We start from the raw sequence: 14380 nt of genomic DNA, 5'->3' as shown, positions 1-14380 counted from the left end.
TACCCTACACTCTACACTCTATACCCTACACTCTATAGCCTACACTCTACACTTTACTCTATACCCTACACTCTATACCCTACACTCTAATCCCTACACTCTAATCCCTACAGTCTACACTCTATACCCTACACTCTATACCCTACACTCTATACCCTACACTCTACACCCTACACTCTACACCCTACACTCTAATCCCTACACTCTAATCCCTACACTCTAATCCCTACACCCTACACTCTATACCCTACAATCTATACCCTACACTCTATACCCTTCACTCTATACCCTACACTCTATACCCTACACTCTACACCCTACACTCTACACTCTATACCCTACACTCTACACCCTGCACTCTGTACCCTACACTCTACACTCTTTACCCTACACTCTATACCCTACACTCTATACCCTACACTCTATACCCTACACTCTAATCCCTACACTCTACACTCTATACCCTACACTCTATACCCTACATTCTATACCCTACACTCTACACCCTACACTCTACACCCTACACTCTAATCCCTACACTCTAATCCATACACTCTAATCCCTACACCCTACACTCTATACCCTACACTCTATACCCTACACTCTACACCCTACACTCTATACCCTACACTCTACACCCTGCACTCTGTACCCTACACTCTACACTCTTTACCCTACACTCTATACCCTACACTCTATACTCTACACTCTATACCCTACACTCTATACCCTACACTCTAAACTCTATACCCTACACTCTATAACATACACTCTATACCCTACACTCTACACTCTATACCCTACACTCTATAACATACACTCTATACCCTACACTCTATACCCTACACTCTATACCCTACACTCTATACCCTACACTCTACTCCCTACACTCTACACCCTACAGTCTGTACCCTACACTCTATACCATACACTCTATACCCTACACTCTACACCCTACACTCTATACCATACACTCTACACCCTACACTCTATACCATACACTCTACACCATACACTCTATAGCATACACTCTATACCCTACACTACACACTCTATGCCCTACACTCTATACCCTACACTATACACTCTATACCCTACACTCTACACTTTATACCCTACACTCTATACCCTACACTCTATACCCTACACTCTATACCCTACACTCTACAACCTGCACTCTACAACCTGCAATCTATACCCTACACTCTATACCCTACACTCTATATCCTACACTCTATACCCTACACTCTAAACTCTATACCCTACACTCTATACCCTACACTCTATAACATACACTCTATACCCTACACTCTATACTATACACTCTACACCATACACTCTACACCATACACTCTACACCATACACTCTACACCATACACTCTATAGCATACACTCTATGCCCTACACGATACACTCTATGCCCTACACTCTATACCCTACACTCTATACCCTACACTATACACTCTATACCCTACACTCTACACTCTATACCCTACACTCTACAACCTGCACTCTATACCCTACAATCTACACCCTACACTCTATACCCTACATTCTATACCCTACACTCTACACTCTTTACCCTACACTCTATACCCTACACTCTATACCCTACACTCTAAACTCTATACCCTACACTCTACACTCTATACCCTACACTCTATAACATACACTCTATACCCTACACTCTATAACATACACTCTATACCCTACACTCTACACCCTACTCTCTAATCCCTACACTATATACCCTACACTCTATACCTTACACTCTACACCCTACTCTCGAATCCCTACACTCTAATCCCTACACTCTAATCCCTACACCCTACACTCTATACCCTACACTCTATACCCTACACTCTATACCCTACACCCTACACTCTGTAGCCTACACTCTATACCCTACAGTATATACCCTACACTCTATACCCTACACTCTACACCTTACACTCTACACTCTATACCCTACACTCTATACCCTACACTCTATACCGTACACTCTATACCCTACACTCTACACTCTATACCCTACACTCTATACGCCACACTCTATACCCTACAGTCTACACTCTATACCATACACTCTACACTCTACACTCTATACCCTACACTCTACACCCTACACTCTATACCCTACACTCTACACTCTATACCCTACACTCTATCGCCTACACTCTACACTCTAAACTCTATACCCTACACTCTATACCCTACACTCTATACCCTACACTCTATACCCTACACTCTACACTCTATACCCTACACTCTATAGCCTACACTCTACACCCTACACTCTATACCCTGCACTCTATACCCTACACTCTACACTCTATACCCTACACTCTACTCCCTACACCCTACAGTCTATACCCTACACTCTACACTCTATACCTTACACTCTACACTCTATTCCCTACACTCTATACCCTACACTCTATACCCTACATTCTATACCCTACACTCTACACTCTATACCCTACACTATATACCCTACACTCTATACCCTACACTCTACACTCTATACCCTACACTCCATACGCCACACTCTATACCCTACAGTCTATACCCTACACTCTATACCCTACACTCTATACCATACACTCTACACTCTACACTCTATACCCTACACTCTATACCCTACACTCTATACCCTACACCCTACACTCTATATCCTACACTCTATACCCTACACTCTACACTCTACACCCTACACTCTACACCCTACACTCTATACCCTATACCCTAGACTTTATACCCTACACTCTATACCATACACTCTATACCCTACACTCTATACCCTACACTATACACTCTATACCCTACAATCTACACTTTATACCCTACACTCTATAACCTACACTCTATACCCTGCACTCTACACCCTGCACTCTACACCCAACACTCTAAACCCTACACTCTACACTCTATACCCTACACTCTATACCCTACACTCTACACTCTATACCCTACACTCTATAGCCTACACTATATACCCTACAGTATATACCCTACACTCTATACCCTACACTCTACACCTTACACTCTACACTCTATTCCCTACACTCTATACCCTACACTCTATACCCTACACTCTACACTCTATACCCTACACTCTACACCCTACACTCTATACCCTACACTCTATAGCCTACACTCTATACCCTACACTCTAATCCCTACACTCTACACTCTATACCCTACACTCTATACCATACACTCTATACCCTACACTCTATACCATACACTCTATACCATACACTCTATACCCTACACTCTATACCCTACACTTTACACCCTACACTCTATACCTTACACTCTATACCCTACACTCTATACTCTACACTCTAAACTCTATACCCTACACTCTACACTCTACACTCTATACCCTACACTCTATAACATACACTCTATACCCTACACTCTATACCCTACACTCTATACCATACACTCTACACCATACACTCTATAGCATACACTCTATACCCTACACTCTACACTCTATACCCTACACTCTATACCCTACACTCTATACCCTACACTATACACTCTATACCCTACACTCTACACTTTATACCCTACTCTCTATACCCTACACTCTATACCCTACATTCTACAACCTGCAATCTATACCCTACACTCTATACCCTACACCTTACACTCTATACCCTACACTCTATAACCTACACTCTATACCCTACACTCTACACTCTATACCCTACACTCTATAGCCTACACTCTACACTCTACTCTATACCCTACACTCTATACCCTACACTCTAATCCCTACACTCTACACTCTATACCCTACACTCTATACCCTACACTCTACACCCTACACTCTACACCCTACTCTCTAATCCCTACACTCTAATCCCTACACTCTAATCCCTACACCCTACACTCTATACCCTACACTCTATACCCTACACTCTATACCCTACACCCTACACTCTACACTCTACACCCTACACTCTACACTCTATACCCTACACTCTACACCCTGCACTCTGTACCCTACACTCTACACTCTTTACCCTACACTCTATACCCTACATTCTATACCCTACACTCTATACCCTACACTATAATCCCTACACTCTACACTCTATACCCCACACTCTATACCCTACACTCTATACCATACACTCTACACCCTACACTCTCCACCCTATACCCTACACTCTATACCCTACACTCTATACCCTACACTCTATACCCTACACCCTACACGCTATACCCTACACTCTACACCCTACACTCTGTACCCTACACTCTACACTCTTTACCCTACACTCTATACCCTACACTCTATACCCTACACTCTATACACTACACTCTAAACTCTATACCCTACACTCTACACTCTATACCCTACACTCTATAACATACACTCTATACCCTACACTCTATACCCTACACTCTATACCCTACACTCAATACCCTACACTCTACACCATACACTCTACACCATACACTCTATAGCATACACTCTATACCCTACACGATACACTCTATACCCTACACTCTATACCCTACACTCTATACCCTACACTATACACTCTATACCCTACACTCTACACCCTACACTCTATACCCTACACTCTACAACCTGCACTCTATACCCTACACTCTACACCCTACACTCTATACCCTACACTCTATACTCTACACTCTATACCCTACACTCTACACTCTATACCCTACACTCTATAGCCTACACTCTACACTCTATACCCTACACTCTATACCCTGCACTCTATACCCTACACTCTACACTCTATACCCTACACTCTACTCCCTACACTCTACAGTCTATACCCTACACTCTACACTCTATACCTTACACTCTACACTCTATTCCCTACACTCTATACCCTACACTCTATAACCTACATTCTATACCCTACACTCTACACTCTATACCCTACACTCTATAACCTACACTCTATACCGTACACTCTATACCCTACAATCTACACTCTATACCTTACACTCTACACTCTATTCCCTACACTCTATACCCTACACTCTATACCCTACACTCTATACCCTACACTCTATACCCTACACTCTACACTCTATACCCTACACTCTACACTCTATACCCTACACTCTATACCCTACACTCTATACCCTACACTCTATACCCTACACTCTATACCCTACACTCTATACCCTACACTCTATACCCTACACTCTATACCCTACACTCTATACCCTACACTCTACACCCTACACTCTATAGCCTACACTCTATACCCTACAGTATATACCCTACACTCTACACCTTACACCCTACACTCTATTCCCTACACTCTATACCCTACACTCTATACCCTACACCCTACACTCTATACCCTACACTCTACACCCTACACTCTATACGCCACACTCTATACCGTACACCCTACACTCTATACACTAAACTCTAATCCCTACACTCTACACTCTATACCCTACACTCTATACCATACACTCTATACCCTACACTCTATACCATACACTCTATACCATACACTCTATACCCTACACTCTATACCCTACACTCTACACCCTACACTCTATACCTTACACTCTATACCCTACACTCTATACTCTACACTCTAAACTCTATACCCTACACTCTACACTCTATACCCTACACTCTATAACATACACTCTATACCCTACACTCTATACCCTACACTCTATACCATACACTCTACACTCTATACCCTACACTCTATACCATACACTCTACACCATACACTCTATAGCATACACTCTATACCCTACACTCTACACTCTATACCCTACACTCTATACCCTACACTCTATACCCTACACTATACACTCTATACCCTACACTCTACACTTTATACCCTACTCTCTATACCCTACACTCTATACCCTACATTCTACAACCTGCACTCTATACCCTACACTCTATACCCTACACCTTACACTCTATACCCTACACTCTATAACCTACACTCTATACCCTACACTCTACACTCTATACCCTACACTCTATAGCCTACACTCTACACTCTACTCTATACCCTACACTCTATACCCTACACTCTAATCCCTACACTCTACACTCTATACCCTACACTCTATACCCTACACTCTACACCCTACACTCTACACCCTACTCTCTAATCCCTACACTCTAATCCCTACACTCTAATCCCTACACCCTACACTCTATACCCTACACTCTATACCCTACACTCTATACCCTACACCCTACACTCTATACCCTACACTCTATACCCTACACCCTACACTCTACACCCTACACTCTACACTCTATACCCTGCACTCTACACCCTGCACTCTGTACCCTACACTCTACACTCTTTACCCTACACTCTATACCCTACATTCTATACCCTACACTCTATACCCTACACTATAATCCCTACACTCTACACTCTATACCCCACACTCTATACCCTACACTCTATACCATACACTCTACACCCTACACTCTACACCCTATACCCTACACTCTATACCCTACACTCTGTACGCCACACTCTATACCCTACACCCTACACTCTATACCCTACACTCTACACTCTATACCCTACACTCTATACCCTACACTCTATACCCTACACCCTACACTCTATACCCTACACTCTACTCCCTACACTCTACACTCTATACCCTACACTCTACACTCTATACCCTACACTCTACTCCCTACACTCTACACCCTACACTCTACACCCTACACTCTACACCCTACACTCTATACCCTACACTCTACACCCCATACCCTACACTCTATACCCTACACTCTATACCCTACACTCTATACCCTACACTCTATACGCTACACTCTATACCCTACACTCTACACTCTTTACCCTACACTCTATACCCTACACTCTATACCCTACACCCTATACCCTACACTCTATACCCTACACTCTATACCCTACACCCTATACCCTACACTCTAAACTCTATACCCTACACTCTACACTCTATACCCTACACTCTATAACATACACTCTATACCCTACACTCTATACCCTACACTCGATACCATACACTCTACACCCTACACTCTATACCATACACTCTATAGCATACACTCTATACCCTACACTATACACTCTATACCCTACACTCTATACCCTACACTCTATACCCTACACTCTACACTCTATACCCTACACTCTATACCATACACTCTATACCCTACACTCTATACCATACACTATACACCCTACACTCTAATCCCTACACCCCACACTCTATACCCTACACTCTATACCCTACACTCTATACCCTACACTCTACACCCTACACCCTACACTCTACACCCTATACTCTACACCCTACACTCTATACCATACACTCTACACTTTATACCCTACACTCTATAACATACACTCTATACCCTACACTCTATACCCTACACTCTATACCCTACACTCTATACCTACACTCTATACCATACACTCTACACTCTATACCCTACACTCTATACCATACACTCTACACCATACACTCTATAGCATACACTCTATACCCTACACTACACTCTATACCCTACACTCTATACCCTACACTCTATACCCTACACTATACACTCTATACCCTACACTCTACACTTTATACCCTACTCTCTATACCCTACACTCTATACCCTACACTCTACAACCTGCACTCTATACCCTACACTCTATACCCTACACCCTACACTCTATACCCTACACTCTGTACCCTACACTCTATACCCTATACTCTATACCCTACACTCTACACTCTATACCCTACACTCTATAGCCTACACTCTATACTCTACCCTACACTCTATAGCCTACACTCTAATCCCTACACTCTACACTCTATACCCTACACTCTATACCCTACACTCTATACCCTACACTCTACACCCTACACTCTAATCCCTACACCCTACACTCTATACCCTACACTCTATACCCTACTCTCTATACCCTACACTCTACACTCTATACCCTACACTCTACACCCTACACTCTACACTCTATACCCTACACTCTACACCCTGCACTCTGTACCCTACACTCTACACTCTTTACCCTACACTCTATACCCTACACTCTATACCCTACACTCCACACCCTACACTCTATACCCTACACTCTATACCCTACACTCTACACCCTACACTCTAATCCCTACACCCTACACTCTATACCCTACACTCTATACCCTACACTCTATACCCTACACTCTATACCCTACACCCTACACTCTACACCCTACAATCTACACTCTGCACTCTGTACCCTACACTCTACACTCTTTACCCTACACTCTATACCCTACACTCTAAACTCTATACCCTACACTCTATACCCTATACCCTACACTCTATAACATACACTCTATACCCTACACTCTATACCCTACACTCTATACCCTACACTCTATACCATACACTCTACACCCTACACTCTATACCATACACTCTACACCATACACTCTATAGCATACACTCTATACCCTACACTATACACTCTACACCCTACACTCTATACCATACACTCTACACTTTATACCCTACACTCTATAACATACACTCTATACCCTACACTCTATACCCTACACTCTATACCCTACACTCTATACCTACACTCTATACCATACACTCTACACTCTATACCCTACACTCTATACCATACACTCTACACCATACACTCTATAGCATACACTCTATACCCTACACTACACTCTATACCCTACACTCTATACCCTACACTCTATACCCTACACTATACACTCTATACCCTACACTCTACACTTTATACCCTACTCTCTATACCCTACACTCTATACCCTACACTCTACAACCTGCACTCTATACCCTACACTCTATACCCTACACCCTACACTCTATACCCTACACTCTGTACCCTACACTCTATACCCTATACTCTATACCCTACACTCTACACTCTATACCCTACACTCTATAGCCTACACTCTATACTCTACCCTACACTCTATAGCCTACACTCTAATCCCTACACTCTACACTCTATACCCTACACTCTATACCCTACACTCTATACCCTACACTCTACACCCTACACTCTAATCCCTACACCCTACACTCTATACCCTACACTCTATACCCTACTCTCTATACCCTACACTCTACACTCTATACCCTACACTCTACACCCTACACTCTACACTCTATACCCTACACTCTACACCTGCACTCTGTACCCTACACTCTACACTCTTTACCCTACACTCTATACCCTACACTCTATACCCTACATTCTACACCCTACACTCTATACCCTACACTCTATACCCTACACTCTACACCCTACACTCTAATCCCTACACCCTACACTCTATACCCTACACTCTATACTCTACACTCTATACCCTACACTCTATACCCTACACCCTACACTCTACACCCTACACTCTACACTCTGTACCCTACACTCTACACTCTTTACCCTACACTCTATACCCTACACTCTAAACTCTATACCCTACACTCTATACCCTATACCCTACACTCTATAACATACACTCTATACCCTACACTCTATACCCTACACTCTATACCCTACACTCTATACCATACACTCTACACCCTACACTCTATACCATACACTCTACACCATACACTCTATAGCATACACTCTATACCCTACACTATACACTCTACACCCTACACTCTATACCATACACTCTACACTTTATACCCTACACTCTATAACATACACTCTATACCCTACACTCTATACCCTACACTCTATACCCTACACTCTATACCTACACTCTATACCGTACACTCTACACTCTATACCCTACACTCTATACCATACACTCTACACCATACACTCTATAGCATACACTCTATACCCTACACTCTATACCCTACACTCTATACCCTACACTCTATACCCTACACTCTATACCCTACACTATACACTCTATACCCTACACTCTACACTTTATACCCTACTCTCTATACCCTACACTCTATACCCTACACTCTACAACCTGCACTCTATACCCTACACTCTATACCCTACACCCTACACTCTATACCCTACACTCTGTACCCTACACTCTATACCCTATACTCTATACCCTACACTCTACACTCTATACCCTACACTCTATAGCCTACACTCTATACTCTACCCTACACTCTATAGCCTACACTCTAATCCCTACACTCTACACTCTATACCCTACACTCTATACCCTACACTCTATACCCTACACTCTACACCCTACACTCTAATCCCCACACCCTACACTCTATACCCTACACTCTATACCCTACTCTCTATACCCTACACTCTACACTCTATACCCTACACTCTACACCCTACACTCTACACTCTATACCCTACACTCTACACCCTACAGTCTATACCCTACACTCTACACTCTATACCTTACACTCTACACTCTATTCCCTACACTCTATACCCTACATTCTATACCCTACATTCTATACCCTACACTCTACACTCTATACCCTACACTCTATACCCTACACTCTATACCGTACACTCTATATCCTACACTCTACACTCTATACCCTACACTCTATACGCCACACTCTATACCCTACAGTCTACACTCTATACCATACACTCTACACTCTACACTCTATACCCTACACTCTATACCCTACACTCTATACCCTACACCCTACACTCTATACCCTACACTCTACACCCTACACTCTGTACCCCACACTCTATACCCTTCACTCTATACCCTACACTCTATACCCTACACTCTATACACTTCACTCTAAACTCTATACCCTACACTCTACACTCTATACCCTACACTCTATAACATACACTCTATACCCTACACTCTATACCCTACACTCTATACCCTACACTCTACACCATACACTCTACACCATACACTCTACACCATACACTCTATAGCATACACTCTATACCCTACACGATACACTCTATACCCTACACTCTATACCCTACACTCTATACCCTACACTATACACTCTATACCCTACACTCTACAATCTATACCCTACACTCTATACCCTACACTCTACACTCTATACCCTACACTCTATAGCCTACACTCTACACTCTACACCCTACAGTCTATACCCTACACTCTACACTCTATACCTTACACTCTACACTCTATTCCCTACACTCTATACCCTACACTCTATACCCTACATTATATACCCTACACTCTACACTCTATACCCTACACTCTATACCCTACACTCTATACCGTACACTCTATACCCTACACTCTACACTCTATACCCTACACTCTATAGCCTACACTCTACACTCTACACCCTACACTCTATACCCTACACTCTATACCCTACACTCTATACCGTACACTCTATACCCTACACTCTACACTCTATACCCTACACTCTATACGCCACACTCTATACCCTACAGTCTACACTCTATACCATACACTCTACACTCTACACTCTATACCCTACACTCTATACCCTACACTCTATACCCTACACTATACACTCTATACCCTACACTCTATACCCTACACTCTATACCCTACACTCTACACTCTATACCCTACACTCTATAGCCTACACTTCTACACTCTACACCCTACAGTCTATACCCTACACTCTACACTCTATACCTTACACTCTACACTCTATTCCCTACACTCTATACCCTACACTCTATACCCTACATTCTATACCCTACACTCTACACTCTATACCCTACACTCTATACCCTACACTCTATACCGTACACTCTATACCCTACACTCTACACTCTATACCCTACACTCTATACGCCACACTCTATACCCTACAGTCTACACTCTATACCATACACTCTACACTCTACACTCTATACCCTACACTCTATACCCTACACTCTATACCCTACACCCTACACTCTATACCCTACACTCTACACCCTACACTCTGTACCCTACACTCTATACCCTTCACTCTATACCCTACACTCTATACCCTACACTCTATACACTTCACTCTAAACTCTATACCCTACACTCTACACTCTATACCCTACACTCTATAACATACACTCTATACCCTACACTCTATACCCTACACTCTATACCCTACACTCTACACCATACACTCTACACCATACACTATACACCATACACTCTATAGCATACACTCTATACCCTACACGATACACTCTATACACTACACTCTATACCCTACACTCTATACCCTACACTATACACTCTATACCCTACACTCTACACTCTATACCCTACACTCTACAACCTGCACTCTATACCCTACACTCTACACCCTACACTCTATACCCTACACTCTATACCCTACACTCTATACCCTACACTCTACACTCTATACCCTACACTCTATAGCCTACACTCTACACTCTATACCCTACACTCTATACCCTGCACTCTATACCCTACACTCTATACCCTACACTCTACTCCCTACACTCTGCACCTTACAGTCTATACCCTACACTCTACACTCTATGAACACACAAGAACCTACCGAAAAATAAATATTAATAAATATTAGTCACATACTAAGATAAAAAACAATAATAACTTCGCTTGATTGAAGTACAAACTTAATATATAGGTTGTCTAGATGAATTTGAAGATAAAGTCCAGTGTTCATAGTGATATCCAGAGAAAAATGCTCCTTTGTATGGAAGACCCGCACTTGTCACTTGTGAAAAGTAATCATTCATTGGCTGGTACCCGTAGCCAGAGTGCATAGAGAGGCTGCTGTATTCTACCAATATAAAATCAAACAACAATAAGCAAAAAAACAAACATAGAAAACAAGATAAAACCCAATTAACCCCTAAAATCATATCGGATACGTTAATGCCAACCCTCGTGTAGCCTCCACTGTGGTAATTATGTTTTGAGGTTTCCTTCCATTAGTTTTATTACATTTGCCTATCATCATTTTCTGTTGTGGTAACTGTTCACCTGGCATATAAGTAATTTTTATGAATTGTCAGCAGCACATATGAGTTAGCCAGATACAGCCCACTTTGGCCTATGGCCCGGCTATGTGATATAATATAAGGCAATAGTGTTACACTTATAGGTTGTTTCCCTCTTACATTTACTCCATTTGCCATTAGGTTAGTCACTATTTAGTGCTTTTACCTACAATCGTTGTCTTTAGGCATTAGGTGGGGCTCATTAGAGATCTGTTCATTGATCGGAGGTACTTTTATAGCTTAGTTGTAGTATATTTATGTATGTTTTTACTACGTTTGTATTAATAAAAATTATTTTTATTTGAACTTTACATTCTTGTGGCCTACCTTATTTTTCGGTAGGTTCTTGTGTGTTCATATTATCCGGAATGTGTTCAGTCTCGTAATATTAAGGACTAATATGTATACTCTACACTCTATACCTTACACTCTACACTCTATTCCCTACACTCTATACCCCACACTCTATACCCTACATTCTATACCCTACACTCTACACTCTATACCCTACACTCTATACCCTACACTCAATACCGTACACTCTATACCCTACACTCTACACTCTATACCCTACACTCTATTCGCCACACTCTATACCCTACACTCTATACCCTACACTCTATACCCTACACTCTACACTCTATACCATACACTCTATACCCTACACTCTATACCCTACACTCTATACCCTACACTCTATACCCTACACTCTACACCCTACACTCTATACCCTATACCCTACACTCTATACCCTACACTCTATACCCTACACTCTATACCCTACACTCTATACCCTACACTCTACACTCTATACCCTACACTCTATAGCCTACACTCTATACCCTACAGTATATACCCTACACTCTATACCCTACACTCTACACCTTACACCCTACACTCTATTCCCTACACTCTATACCCTACACTCTATACCCTACACTCTATACCCTACACTCTACACTCTATACCCTACACTCTATAGCCTACACTCTATACCCTACAGTATATACCCTACACTCTATACCCTACACTCTACACCTTACACCCTACACTCTATTCCCTACACTCTATACCCTACACTCTACACCCTACACTCTATACGCCACACTCTATACCCTACACCCTACACTCTACACTCTATACCCTACACTCTACACTCTATACCATACACTCTATACCCTACACCCTACACTCTATACCCTACACTCTACACTCTACTCCCTACACTTTACACACTATACCCTACACTCTACACTCTATACCCTACACTCTACTCCCTACACTCTACACCCTACACTCTATACCCTACACTCTACACCCTACACTCTATACCCTACACTCTATACCCTACACTCTATACCCTACACTCTATACCCTACACTCT

Source organism: Ranitomeya imitator, chromosome 4 (assembly GCF_032444005.1).
Source record: "Ranitomeya imitator isolate aRanImi1 chromosome 4, aRanImi1.pri, whole genome shotgun sequence".
In the NCBI taxonomy this organism is placed as follows: Eukaryota; Metazoa; Chordata; class Amphibia; order Anura; family Dendrobatidae; genus Ranitomeya; species Ranitomeya imitator.
The sequence above is the reverse complement of the archived record's forward strand: the minus strand, read 5'-3'. Positions refer to the sequence as shown.